A 14,889-nucleotide genomic window follows, 5' to 3' on the forward strand; every position below is an offset into this window, starting at 1 on the left:
ATAGCTCACAATGCAATGCCTTCCAGACTTTTCTTTCCCTCTCTTCCTAGTCCTTTTCCAACTTGATCTTGGTTCTATTCTTTCAATAGATAATTTCTTCCTCAACTAAGAATAGTTGCCCTTGATCATTTTTTCAGGGGTAGGGAATACGTAGACCTCTTCTTAGTCACATGACTCAATGCCTCCTGCTCACAGAGTCCATCCCTAACAAATCATAAAGAATAACCAGCTCAGTGCGCATGTATTTTGCATCACATCATCATACATTTTTTCCTTCCTCAAACGTAATCAAACTCTGTAATGCTATTTTGTGTTTAACTCCTTATGTTGGTGTCCATATTACCTGGTGAGTTCTGGTAAAGTAGGAATCATATTAGTTCACTTAGCCCAGTACCAACTACTCTGGTATATAGAGTAGTTGAGATGGATATTTGAATGAAGGAAAGGTAAAATTAGGATGCAGCATTTTGCATGAAGAATAGAGGTAGCATGGAAGTCCTGAAGAAGAACGTGAATCTTACTTCCTCTGTTTATCTATCATCTGTTTGCCCTTGGGGACCATTATCTTTTCAGCACCCACATCGACGTCAGATAAAATAAATTGAAGTAATGCTTATAGAGTGCTTGTCTACTGACACAAGACTACTTACATCATCTTGGTCATAGTGGGTCACTTCTCTTTAAACCCTTCTCCTTGCAGAACCCAATCCTAAGGCTAAGGTCCAACTCGGAATGGGGATGAGACTAATAGTAACAGGCAGAGATGATGCAGAAGGGAAGACACAGCAGAAGAGAGTAACTGCATTTAGAGCCAGCTCTAGGAATCATTACTCTTCACCTCACCTGGAACTATTTCCTGTATTCCTGAGAGTAACACTGATTCACTGAAGAGGGCCATTTTCATGGAACAATCTCTACAGGGTCTGACCCAGGCCATATTTAAAGTGATTCAAGAATCCAAATCAGGAGCTTCAGCATTGTTCTCACAGCTCAGATTCCTGCCCTGTTAAATATTACCTTCAGCTCAGACACTCACTGAGGTACGGCAGCCTCATCTACTAATTATAAGATAACATTCCCTGTAACTAGGCTGGTGCTGGTGGATATCAAGGGTGTGTGGAAGGAAGCAGTGTTTCTCCTGTAACAGCAGCAACATCCCCATTAATCACCCTGCCAGACACTGGGATTGGTTGCATTCTCCCATAACAAGCAGACTTTGCAGAGGCTGTAGGGCTCTCCACAACCAGGGCTAGGTGAACAAAACTTGCAGGACTTAGTGTGGGTCGTCCTACATTTCATTTTTCCACCACCACCCCCCAAACATAAAAGCACACAAACACTCCCATCCAAATGTTTTCTTTCTCTTGTAACACTACCCATATTGTTTCTGCTTGACTGACTTGGTCACTACCATCATAAGACAGTTTCTTTTCCACTAACGCTGTCAGTGACCATCTCTAAAGGAGTAGAGAAATTCTCTTCTCTCCCTGTCCTAAATTCTACCACCTCCACCCCAAATAAACGATTACAGTCATGAGAAAAGCTGTATTAAACAAACGAAAAACAACAACAAAAAAAAAGCACTGTGACAACAGAACCATGACTAATGCTGGAATTTAGCAAGAAGTCAGCTCCGGTTTCATGAGGCTGCACCGAGAGCTTGGGAACATTCTAGTGCTAAAACCCATGATGAATGACTCGAGGAAGAAACAGGGGCTATCTCTGAGGCTTCTTCTCTTTCGGTGTCAGTTTCAGGCGTCCGTAATGGAGAGTGGCATGCAGGCATGTGGGCATGTAGCAAACTTTCTTGTTGACTGACAAAGATAAGCTACCCCAACATTGTCCTGGCATCAGAGAGCTGCTGAAACTGAGTCGGAGCTGATGGAGGGAGGGGAAGCTCCCAGGAGAGAATGAAGAGAATGAATTCATTCTTCTATCTCTCTGTTTAGAACAAGCCCATCAGCTCTCCCAAGAGGCTAAGCAGGTATACCCACCCACCTGGAAGTATGGTACTCAAGCCTGTGAGTCGGAGCTGGCTCACCCCTTGCTAAGTCTCAAGGATGACATGGATAATGTCTGCATAGTCTTCTCCAAGGCCAAACATTATTTACAACTCGATCAATTGCCATTAACATTTTCTGGCTCGTGTGTGTGTGTGTGTGTGTGTGTGTGTGTGTGTGTGTGTGTGTGTGTGAGAGAGAGAGAGAGAGAGAGAGAGAGAGAGAGAGAGAGAGAGAGAGAGAGAGAGAGAGAGGAGAGTATAATTCTTGAAATTTATTAAAGTTGCACACATGAAGCTCATTTAATCCTAAATAGCTCAGCCTTTATTTCCTAAAAGTTAGGAATACCACAGTATAATCATCAAAATCTGGAAACTTAATACTAATACATTACTGTCATCCTATCCTCATCAACTCTCTGCCCCAAACCCAACCCCAGATCTGTTACAGCTTGTATTGAGTCATTATGTATCTTGGTTTCTTTTGGTCTGAATCTTCCCTCAATTTCTGTAAGTATTTCATGTACCCTTTTATTGTCTTGTAAGACAAGGTCTTACCATGCAGCCTGAGCTAGCCTCTGACTCATTAGTGGAGCCCAGCCTAACCTCAAACACACATTCCTGCCTCAGCCATGTAAGGTAAAAGTGTGCATCACCACACCTAGCTCACGAACCTAACATCTTAAAGAGCACGGGCTAAAGATTTTATAGATTCGTGCCCCTCAATTTGAGTTTATCTGTTATATGCTTGTGATTAATTTGTGCTTAAAAAAAACAAACAAGTGCTACTTGATAAATGAAGTTCAGAGGAGACTCATCAACTACTTTGAGTCCTACCACCCCACAAGAAACACATCTTAACACACAGAGCAAGAAGCAAGAAGGAGGTCCTGGGCAGGTGAGTCCTCAGTAATCGGGCTTATCAGATGAATCCTGCAAAACGGAGCAAGTTTACAGCAGGCTGAAGGCTCTCCTAAGCTGCTGTGCCTCAGTTCAAAAGCAAGCTTCAAACAGATTCTAGATGATTGGGCTCCAAACAAATCCCAGAAATAATTAAAGAAAAAATAAAGAGGAAAACAGCACCTGAAAATATGAAATTCAGAATGTTTTTATATAAGAAGTTACCAATCATGCAAAAAAACTGGAAAATAGGACCCAAAACCAGGAGAAAACAAAACAAATAAAGAATGATATAAACGATTGGATTGGGCTAAGTGGTAAAACAAAAACGAAAGACAGAAAAGGCCCTATTTTTGTAGATAAAACTGTAACCACAGATTCGACACCACAAAGGAAAATAGTAGTGAATAAGATAAGATCATAATATATCCACAGGAATACAGATGAAATGGGCTGAAATGATGAACAGAACATCATGGTTCTGGGGGCACCATCACACACTGATCCATGTGAACTTAGAGCCCTTGAAGGTGTTACAAGTGGACAAAAAATGGATCTTTGAGAAAGTGGTGACAGAAATTCATCTAATTTGGAGAAAACCACAAACATATAGATCCAAAACAGCCAAAAAATCCTAAGAAAACAAAATCCTTAGCAAGGTGTATCACAGTCAAAATTTTTAAATTCTTAATTCAACCAAAGATAGGAAGACAAGCCATCAGACAGAACAGAAGAATAAAATGATCTCTTTAGGAACAACTGTGAGCCTGACATTCTCTACTCAGAGAAAACTTTTCAAGGTCAAAGACAAAAACAAAGACATTTTCCGACATCAATGAGCTGAATCCACTCACCCGAAGACTAGATCCTTCAGGCATGAATAGGAGACACCAGATGGATATTTGGTTCCTTATAAAGGTAAAAATACACAGGAAATAGCAAAATTTGTCATAATCATGAAGTACATTTTCTCTGTGTTTTAGTCTCCTGAAAAGATGACCACTATTTAAAAATATTTTTAAATATATCCTGAAGGTCATAATATGGGTAGAAGTATAATTATTGAAAAAATAGCGTATGTTCCAGAAAATGCACTTGGTGATGTTCTCACACCTTGTGTGAGATGATGTAATTTAAGTACAGAAGGAACACTGTAAACACTACAGCCAATCCATCGGAACACTGTCATCAGGTTTTCCATGGCCTAGAACACATTTCATAATGGTCCTGAGCACAAAAAAGGGGGTATACAAACAAAGTTAACTTGAGTCCTCCAAAATCTCAAAACCAGAGAGCTTCTTTAAATGGGCACTGTTGCTTTTGTATAGAGATTGTGGGTGTTGAACAACACAGTTAAATCATTGATTGTATTTGTCTTTTAAAAATTTCTCTTAGTTACCTGTTTTTTTGAAGAGACAAAAATGCCTGAGGAATACCTCCTTCAGAGGGAGGGGCTTGTTTTATTCACAGTTTGAGTGTACAGTGCCCATCATGATGAGGAGGGCATGATGGAGGGGGAGACAATGGCTGAGGTGGCAGGGACATAAGGTGGCTGTAATCAGGAAATCAGCATAAACCAATGCTCTTTTTCTGCTTGCTTTCTCCCATTTACTCAGTCCAGAACCCAAATCCATAAAATGGTGCTGCCAACATTCAGAATGGATCTTCCCATCCCATATAAACTTATCTATAAAAGCCTCCACAGATCCCAGAGTTGTGTCTCCTGGAGATTCAATATCTCATCAAATCAGCACTCAAGATTAATTATCACACACACACACACACACACACACACACACACACACACACACACACACACAAATATGTAAGCTCCAATTTACTTCATTCTGAAGATATTATTTTAGGAGTTCACAAATCACATTTAATTTTATGAAACAGTATGAAATTAAAAAGTCAGTTCTAATGTAAAAATAATGTAAATATGTATATCTCCCCTAAGAAAAAAACCACAAAAATTATAGGGTCAAGTATGAGAATGAAAGGCCAGCAAGATGGCTCAGTGGTTAAATCCTAAGATCTGAGTTCAATCCTTGGGTCCCATGAAAAGTTATAAGGAGAGAATGGAGGTCACAACATTGTCCTCTGACTTCCATATGTGCACTGTGGGATAAACCTCCCCCCCCACACAAATAATAAATAAGAATAACAATACAAGATTTTTTAAAAGAATGATAATGGGGACATATGAACAGAGTCTACAAATGTTAATTTTTTAGTACAGAAAGATTATAAACAATTAAAAATAAGTAATAACTGGATAAATTTGGCAAATTCCTTAAAAAATATGCAATACCAAAATTCAGTGGAGAAGATAAAAGTGTTCTGAACAGCCTTGCCTCTATTACAGAAGCTGAATTCATACTTTTTGCATGCACAGAAGGGAATTATAAAAATGGATAGCTTCACCATAAAATTTTGTAAACCATTTGAAGATGAAATAATGCAGATTTCATACAAACTGTTGCAGAAAATATAGCATAGAATCCTGCCCAAACCACCAATTAAACCACCATTGCCTTGACCACAAACCAATGTAAAAAACACCACAAGAGATTCACAGAACAAAATCTTTTATGATCATAGATAGAAAAATCTTTTAAAAAATTTATCCATAAATGCCTATCCCGAATCCAATGTCCCGCTCTTCCTTCTGGGTAGAGAAAGCCTGGGCTCTACAAAGCCCATTTCTTGTCCACATTGAACCTGTAATCAATTCCATTTTGTTTCATCTCCTTGTGTTTTTCATTGAGCATTGACAGGAGTTGATAGTGCTATGCCATGGTCATAGATCCCTTCTGATGTTTGCTGTCTTAACCCAGGTCTGATCTTTCTGTAGATAGCAATCATTGGAAAGTCTCTTTTTAAGAGCGATCAAGACAGCCTCTACAAGCAGAGCCTAGAGCTGGAAGAAATTCCATTGTCCTGAATGTGAGTAAGGTGGGGCATACCAGAAAGGTGAAACCCAAACACACGAACAGAAAAAATGTACTAGTTATATATCCTAGGGGTTCAGAGTGAAATCCAGAGGCCCACAAGTAGTCTAGGGGTTCCAGGGAGCTCAAATAGTGGATGGGAAGCAGCAGAAAGGACTTCAGGAATACACTCTGTTAAGACCTATTGGCACTGTCCATAAGGGTTTTTTGGGGGGGGAGGAGGTGGGGATAAATAAATCCTTCCAAGTTAAAAAATAGAAAGAACTTTTGCATGGGGCTTAACTATAGAAAATAAGACAAATCATGTAAAATAAATTAATCGTGTGATCTTGGGCAAGCACTAAGTTCAAAAATTGGGGCAAAAGAAAGGAAAGGCACATGGTAGAAAATTTTAAAGTTTCTTAGAAGTGGACCACAGTGCAGGCTGGTGCACAGTTTCCTACTGAACCCATCACAGTCATCTTTGCAAGACAAATTACTGTTTTTATAGTTGAGCTAATTGTAGTAGGTGGCTCACAAAAGAGGCCACTTTATATAAATTTACGGATCTTTGTATGTAATCACTAAAGTTACTTTCAATTCAGTGAGATGCCATGATAAGCTCCATGGGAGTGAGATCACTAGAGGCCAGAGAGCTTGGTCCCCACCTCAAATCAGTCAGGAGAGTGACAGCTGGAATCAGAGGCAAGGCTGCTGCTTCTCTTCTTTCACTCTCTCTTGGTTTTAAATGGAGGATAGCACACTCAGAGTCTAATATGCACATGTTAAATTCATGCAGATACAATGCCACTGCATGGACATATGAAAAAGGGACAATATAATCCTTGGGGAGTGGACAGCCCAAACTTGACACTTCTATGAGGCCAGAGTTGTTTCCTTTGCCCCTCCTGTGGGATGACTGTCCAGAGGACTAGAGAAGTTCATCACGATGTCAGGTCATCACATAAAGGACTCCCCCAGCAAAGTATTCCACCAGTTTACAGCTACTACGGAGAAACAAGAACAAGATACATCATCGCATGCCAACCTCGATCCCCATGGGATCTGATCTGGGACCTGGTGCCTCACTTTTCCTCCCCATGAAGCAGATGCAATGGTAGATAAGTCAGTGATGATTAATTTGGGCTAAATAAAAAAGATATGTTCTCAATTTATTCATTTTTCTTCCGAAGTTTAGAACTCTAAAATATCAGGAAAATTTCCCAAAGTTTTATTATTCTTAATTTTTAAAGCCTCCCTTCCTTAGAGGACAATTTAATCCATGTGTTTCTTGTTGATATCTTCTTTGCCAGGTTCTGTGAGTTTTTTCTTGAGAAACATTAATAAGTGCTTCTAAGCAAAGTTCTTTTTTCTCTTTTTAAAACCTGGAAGTCATTCTTCACCAGCTATAAATTAACTCATGTACCCAAAGTTTTGAATTCAGCTTGAAACTTCACAACTATAAACCAAAACGTTCTGAACTTGGCACAGCCTCCTTCATATTTGGCCCACGAAGTCATTGGCTAAAGATGGTCTCTTGATTAAAGAAGTTTCGAGTTCCCTCACGTGGCAAAGGGAAGGTTTCAAAATGCTTTAAGTTTTGGATCAGCCATGTGTGATACTGAAAAAGTTCATGACCGCTTGATTTGTTCCCCAAAATTTCAGAGAGCTCAACCAAGCCCTTTGTCAAATGGTAATGATTATAAAGTTCCAGAAAAGAGGGCTAGCAGAAGTGCAGAGTCATCAGATGCGACCTATATTGACCTGTAAAAACTATAATTCTTATATCAGTGGTCTTGGTTTAGTTTCCTAGGGATTCAATGCTGAACTCTACAGTAGATGTACAAAGGAAAATTTACACTTTTACTTTTATTATTGTAGTTCCAATCAAACTGAACCCTTTCAGAACTGTACCTTCTAGACAACTTCGTCATGATGATAATGATAACCTACTCTTCCCACCAACGAAGACTTGCTTGCTGTGCCCAGAGGATGTAAAAACTGAAAGGCATGGAGTCAAGCTAAATCCTTAGCGAGCTGCTTCAATTTCCCATCACAACAATTGATGTCCCTGAGTCTGCCATTGCCATTGCCAAAGCTCCAAAGGCCTTGACCACACCTGACATGTATCGGAGTCAAATCTGGAGGTGTAAAATGGAGCACAGCGTTTGTACTTCGAGAATGCATCAGTTCAGGGCTTCCTCCTGAGAAGCTATGCCAGGTGGCCATTCTCCAGAGTAGCTATTGAAATACCAGCATCTCACTTTAAACACCATCCTTCCCTTGGCTTCTCCACTTGTTTCAACCCCTTCCTAGGACCAACTATAATTAATACCATCAATACTTCTTTCCTTCTAATTAGTCCTACAGATAGGGCTTGCCTTTGAAGGCCTCGCTCTTCCACAAAAACATGAAATCCTTGGATTCTCTAAATGTTTATATTCATCAAAAAAGTTCCAGTGGCTGCCATTTCAAAAGGTTTCTTTTTCAGTACCTGTAATAGTGAATTGATGCTCAGTGTATATAAACTCTGTACCTGAGTTCCATGCCCAACACTGATCACAAGCAGGTCCATTATAAAATGCACACATATTTCAGTGCCCTCTTTTCTAACATGACAACTATTTTTCTAAGGAAGGCCAAGCAGTAAATGTGTTGGGCATTGCAAGCTTCATGTGTGCGCTGTCACGTATCCTTGTTTTCCTTTACAAACGTGGAAAGAGTAAAGATCACACTTAGCCTGCAGCTTGTACAGAAACAAGCCAGGAGCCAGAGCCTATGGAGGTTCATGGGATGATACCCCTGACCTAAGACCATACTGCACTATTAAACACTCTGTGGCATTGGTACTGTCTCCTGGACTGCAAAGAGTAGTAGGCACCAGCCATGTGATATTATGGAGCACATGAAATATTGCTAGCATGACTGGGAAACTGCATTTTTAGTTTGATTTCATTTGGGTTAATTTTAATCAGAATAGTTATATAAAGGCATTGGCTTACCTATATGACCAGACTCTTTAGAGATTATTCACACTACTCACCCCCTTGGAACTAGTATGAGTAAATGGTCTTCTAATCAAGCAGTCAACAACTAGGAAATGTAATATGGTACAAGAGACAGAAAGTTCCCAAGTTGGTTAAATGTACAAAACAAAACTGAATTCCTGCACAATTGGAACAAAGGAAAGATTTTTCAAATGCAGGTGGGTGCATATAAGTCACTGCAGCTAATGGATTCATAAAGTCAAGGTCACTGTCATCTACAATACTAGCATACAAGGTGATAAATTGGAAAACAGTTACCATTTTACCTGCTGGCAAATTATGTCTATATTCCCTCAAGGCATCACCTCACCATCTTTCCTAAGAATGGGCTGCCCTTTAAAAATCACAATAGCCTCTTCTGACAAGAATCCCTGGGTTCAAGTGGTCAGCAGGATGCTTTTCCACCTAGTGAAAAACATCTGCTATGACATCAGTATAGTCAAAGACAATGGAATGCTACCCAGTCCCAGGGCCAGGGAAAACTTCCAGCTAGGATTGGGAGGCATGAATGGATAGTGAGAGAGCGCAGTGGATGAAGCAGAGAGTCTTTCTGATCCAAGAACTACAGCGGAGGGACTTTAGAACAAGCGAGCTGGAAGAGTAAGATGGAGGGCGTGTAGACCAAGCCAATTTTGGAGTAGAAGCTTTGGAACTGGATCAGTTACTGATGGCAACAAGGACTGAGATAAAACTTGGGACTGTGAAGCATCAAATGGTCATCAGATGTCAGGAAGCAAAGGAATAAGTGGCTGCCGAGGCATTAGACGGCCAGCTGTTGTGGGAGCTGAAGTCATTCACAATGATGAAAGAATTGGAAGCAGGAGCCAAAGTTTTCAGGGAACTGGAGGTAGGGGAGGGATGACAAGATCCTATGGCAAAAATAATACAGAACGTAACAGTAAAGAACATAAGAGGAGCCTGAGTAGATAGGAAGGGCGGATGGCATAAACCTTCCCACCCCCACCTTCCTTTTCATGTGCCTTTCTCCTCCCACCTTCATTTACATGAACAGCTCCTACCTGGGAAGGAGCTGGCCAGCAGCTCCGTGGGTGGAGTCCTTGCCTAGCATGGATGTGTAAGCTCTGGGTCTTTTCTGGTCTCCAGCACCAGCGAGACGACTGCTGATTATTAGACCATACTGTAACTCATCTCTTCCTGGAATGGGACCACTTCCCACTGCAGACCCCAGATAAGACAGGACCAGTCAGAACTTCCAGTTTGGGCCCCGTCTACCAAAGGCACATATCATGAGGGCACTGAGGAGTCAGGGTCGGCTACCCTCTCTGTTTAGAAGAGACTTTCATGAAAAGTTGGAGGAGTGAGAGGTCCTCAAACAGAGACTGAAAGACAGAGAGAAACTTATTTCAAGGAACTGACTTACAGAATTTTAAGGCTGGCAGATCCAAAGTCTGCAGAGTAGGCCAGCAATCTGGAGACCAATAGGAGAGTGAATGTTGTAGCTAGAGACTTGTGCCACTCTCTCTGCAGAATTTCATCTTCCTCTGGGAGAGTCAGTGTTTTCCTGAAGGCCATCAACTGATTATACAAAGCCCACCCACATCATGCTTACTTGAAGTCTGACAAGTTAGCCAGGTTTGTGGCCCACACCTGTAATTCTAGAGCTCAGGAGGTTGAGGCAGGACTGTTGCAAGTCCAAGGGAGGCCAGCCTGAGCTACATATTGAGCACCAGGTCAGTGGGGGCTACACAGTAAGACTGTCTCCAAAACATACACATAAAAATCAAATTGTAGTGATTCGGATGCTTTTACCACCACAACAAACCACCTTAACAGCAATGAAGACTGATATAAAGAAACCAGTACTCTCTGAAAGGACTTTTAAAATAGCTTCACCAACCCTAAGAAAACCATCCATTACCCACAGGCAATGTTGGTAAACATCTCTTGCACCCTAACAGGAAGACAAGGCTATGGTGACTGTCAGTCTCAGTTTGTCTGACTGTCCCTTGTCTTTCTTGAGGGAAATTGATTTCTCATCATTTGGTTCCTTTTGTGCATTTATCTCACTAAAAATAAGTTTATATCTACCTTCAGAGGACCTGCTCACTCAGGAGGAATCGCACAGGAGACTGAAATGTCTCTCCAGCAGAGCTGAAGGGAGAACTTGGGAATCCAGAGTTTCTTGCACCTGCTTTTGTTTTTTCCAAAGGTCCTGTGGACGTCTCATGGATGCGGGTGATGCTAGCAGTTCCCAGGCTTGAGAACACTGCTCTGTTAACCGGAGTGTATTATTTACTCTACAGTGCTCACAGCACATGACTGCAGCACAGACATAAACAGCTCAAATTATAAACACTGCATAGGCGTCTGATAGGTTTTAGAACCTTGCTAAGAATCTGGGAACCCCTCAGCATCTACAGAGAGAGAATTCAGACAGTCTATGAATGGGAGTGATTAAGTCTCCATTTTGGCTAAACTCTTACTGGAATGTAGGATATCTTTCAACTGCAAAATTAGACCACAAACTGTAGAATCTTCCACAGACCCTGCTACAGTTTTTTTTCATATAATATTATATGCATCATTGATATTTCAAGCTATCATTAATGCTTGTCACTACTACAAAATCACATCAGTTATTAAACTCACCATTAGATTTGGTTATCCCATGCAGTAAACACACACACACACACACACACACATTTATTTCTATATCAAAATGTTCACATTTGATAGATATGTCTCAAGATGATTATATGTTTTACATTTATATTATTATAATTGGATGTTTAAGAATATGCTTCAAAACCCTCAAACTTTTAAATAGTTTTCCTAATTTATTTTTCTTTTCCGAGACTGGGTCTCACTATGTCACTATGTAATTATGTAGCTCAGGCTGTGACTGCAGGCGGATTTGGGCTTTCATCACTTCTACTTGAGCTTTATACAAACACTTTCAGAACCAGCGTCTCTCATTACTTCTTGGTTATCAGTCAAGAGCTTCTCCTTGCTTTGACTTCTTTTCTATATCCTTGTTCTCGAAGGTCCAGAGGATGACCTCCAATAATCATACTTTCAGTTTTGAATGAGCAAGCTGGTTAGGTATATAGCAAGGTAAAATAAAAGAATAAATAGCAAGAGATATATAGATGATAGATGACTGCAGTGTGAATTCTATCTGTTCTTAACAAAAGCCCAGAGTCAGATATTGGGGTAAATGCTGAAAGATCAGAGAAGTAAAGGAGCCAGCCACTAGAGAGACTTCTTACCTCTGCTGAATCCTCAGATCGAAAGGGCTGAGCTTCTGTCTCTATCCGCCTTATCGCTTCCTTTCTCTGCCCAGCCATATCACTTCCTGTTTCCTCCTCCCAAGTGCTGGGATCAAAGGCATGAGATCCCAAGTGCTGGGATTAAAGGTGTGTGCCACCACTGCCTGGCCTCTAATGGCTAACTCCACACTCTCATCTCCAGGCAAGCTTTATTTGTTAGAGCACAAACAAAATATCACCACAAATGACAGATAGATGATGGATGGATGGATGAACAGAATGATAGACAGACAGACAGACAGTAAAACATCATCAAATAGGGTATTCAAACATCTAGCAGCCCACTTGAGTGTCTGATGCAAAGAGTCCTGGGAGAGCAGAGTGTCATCTCAAGAGAGGCTTCCAATAAAAGAACAAATGAAAAATAACATCAAGGAGGTAATATCATCAGCTTGGGGCTTACAAACATTCTGCAGGGAAGTTGAGCCAGTCAGTGGGAGTTCCCAACTGAGCTTTCTCTTGGAGGGGCCTGAAGGGCTGCCCACACTGAACTCCTGGCTTCATTTTCTCACTACAAGCTCTTTTAAATGGTGGGACAAACAACAGTAAGTGCTGCTGGAAATGGCAGCCTTCTAGCTGCCCTCAGCGACACCATGTTTTACTCTTGGGCAGCTTTTCCAAACTCTTCCTGTCATAGAGTTGAGGGGAGCAGTCCATTTCCAGACTAGCGGTCTTGGAGAACACTTGGAGAGCAGATGCGATTGGGTCTGAACTATGGAGTGGGGGAATCCTGCTTCCAGAACCAACTTCCCACTGCACTTAAACAATGTTAGACAACTTACCAATAGAATGTGCATTTCAGTACTTATTTGGCCAGGGTGTAAGCTTGCTCACTCTGTCCTCCAGGTGTCTCTGCTTGGTTTGATCAGCTAGAACTCTGTATTTATATAAATCAACTTTATACCTAAAGTTCCAAGTATTTACATTCTTGAGTTCTTTGAGCTCATCTCTTTGGGAGCCAGAAGTGCCCCTGGATGCCACAGTCCACATTATGCAGATTTGATTGTGACAGTTTCTTTTTCAGAAATAGAAGATCCTGGGCATATTCTTTCTCTTTTCCTCAGAACATTGTAGTCATTTCTCCAGTGAGTTCTTCCACTGAGTGATGCAACTTTAAAAAAGGCCATAAGCCTGATTTTGTTCTCTATATAAATAATTTTTTCCTATTTTCCTTAAAAATAAAAACTTTACTATTTACAATGATTCCTTTATCCAGAGTATGTCTAAATAGTCAAGGCTCTTAATTAAATGATCTCAGTACTCTTTTATGTCATAGCTTTTTTTCCAGCAATATAGCGTTGAATGGCTCATTTTCTTGCAATATATTATTCAGAAATAGCAATTTAAACTTACTAGTATTTGTCCTTTGTATCTATCAATTTTCCTCCAATTCTGTTTCAACTCTTTGCTTTTAACTCATATTCACTATGATTATTGCAGGCATTAACATCATGATGTAATTTTCCATGTCAATATTGAATACAATAAATTATATGCCTACACTTGATTTTTAATATCCAATATGCTATGTTTTTGGTTCTCAATAAATTTCTGGATGTTGCCCATGTCTACTTATCTTGAGGCCATTTTTTCCCTTTTTCATGGCAGGGACTACTTCCTAATTAAACATGACTTATTCTAACTTACGTTTTCTTCCTTTCCATCCTTCCACAATGTGACCTCCAGAATCACGTAATGCAATGAGAGAAAAAGTGAAAAGCCAAAGAGTAACTGTGTGATGTGTAGTCAGACATCAGCCCTCTCATGACACACAGCTCTAAGTACTTCAGAGACGTCTAGGTACCTTTAACTTCAGTTCTCTGGCAAGAACAGGGTCCTCTCCTACCAACCTCAATCTAACCATGCCCTGGGTCACACTTTTTGTGGGTCACTCCATAGCTTTTTTTTTTAGCGCGGGGGGGTGGGGTGGAGGTGGAGGGCCGGGGAGATATTCCTTGGGTGGGGTTTCAACATAGCAGCTTGAGTTTGTTACCGTCTGCTGCATCTACCTGGTTCAAATGACTGATAACAATTAATGGGAGGATGTGGTGTTCTCTGGTGGCCTTTTCTTGTCCTCTTATTAAATTCTCCTACTCTTAGAACTTGACAACAAAAGGAATGTTCTGTGCACTTGAAAGAGCTAGAAGAAATCCTGCTGAGGTGTCCTCTATGAATTCTCTTCCCTTGCTCTGGCCTGAGCCAATGAAAAGGCCTCTAGTTTTTTCCTCCACAGCAAACATATGAATGCTCTCTCCTCTTGCAGGTTCTTCCCTTCCCATAGACATTGGTTTTTGTTTATTTGTTTGCTTTGCTTTTTCAAAAGGGATCAAAGACCTTTACTTTAAAAATAAAACACTGAAACATGCAGATGAAATATAGGGAATACTCTTTAAGATGTTGGGATAGGCAAGAACTTTTTGAACAGATCTTCAATAGCTCAGAAACAAAACCCATGTATCAACAGATGGAACTAAATTAAACATTTAAAAGCATGCATTCTTAAAATCTTTACTTGTGTGCCCATATGTGTGTGTGTGCCTGTGCATGCAGGTACCAGGGAAGGCAAGGGGGCATCAGACTCCCTTAAACTGGAGTTACAGATGTCTGTAAGATGCCCAGTGTGGATGCTGATAAGCAAACTCTGGTCCTCTGAGAGAGGACCAGGAATCCTGATCTGGGTTATGGAGCATCCCCCACTGCCCCCAACAGGAACAGGACCA

This window comes from Peromyscus californicus, unplaced genomic scaffold, assembly GCF_007827085.1.
Source record: "Peromyscus californicus insignis strain IS unplaced genomic scaffold, ASM782708v3 Scaffold_4__1_contigs__length_199733344, whole genome shotgun sequence".
Classification (NCBI taxonomy): Eukaryota; Metazoa; Chordata; class Mammalia; order Rodentia; family Cricetidae; genus Peromyscus; species Peromyscus californicus.